We start from the raw sequence: 827 nt of genomic DNA on the forward strand, positions 1-827 counted from the left end.
AGATAGATGACCTCAGTTCTGTGGCTGTTTAGTTCAATTGTAACGCGTTAATTACGATCATTGTATGCAGTCTACAGTAACGGACAAGCATCAGGCTTCATATTATATTGTATTTAAGAACAACGGATGCTTTAATGACGTATTAAATTCGTTTTGCAATCATTATTATAAACGAATTGACTTTGGCATAGAACTCGGTAAGTAGGATACTGAAACACAAATGCATTCTTAGGTTATTAGTGAACAGTCTTCATTTTAAGGGCGTTGGAAAGTGGGTTCAATCTAATGCGCACTCAAAACTATCAATCATTAGAAAAGCGCAAAATAGATTGCGGAAAACTAAGTGAAGTTATACATGACGACGTTCACTGACCAACCTGTAGGTTCTGCGGTGTGAATGGAATAAGTTACAGACACAGTTCGAAGATTGTCTACTAAAAGTGAATAATCAACGTGATGATGCGGGATTTGTCCTCAGGCTGTTTCACACCATCAAAAGAAGCAGGAAACTTAACGCGAGACTTGACCTTTGTGGTAAGGCATAGGAAGGTTATGGATGGTAGACGATGAACCGACAGTTTCCGTGTTCGATTCAATAGGGATACCAAGCAATAGCAGAGTTCGGGAATAATAGGAAATGGTGTAAGACTACAAATTAGGGAGATGCATTATTAACAAGTTTACTGGTGTACTATTTCAGGTTTCTACGGGAAATATCTCGTTCGATGTAATATATGTGCGCATGCGCGTGTGTGCACCATATATGTGTGTGTGTGTGTGTGTGTGTGTGTGTGTGTGTGTGTGTGTGTGTGTGTGTGTGTGTGTGT

Source organism: Octopus bimaculoides, chromosome 10 (assembly GCF_001194135.2).
Source record: "Octopus bimaculoides isolate UCB-OBI-ISO-001 chromosome 10, ASM119413v2, whole genome shotgun sequence".
Lineage (NCBI taxonomy): Eukaryota > Metazoa > Mollusca > Cephalopoda > Octopoda > Octopodidae > Octopus > Octopus bimaculoides.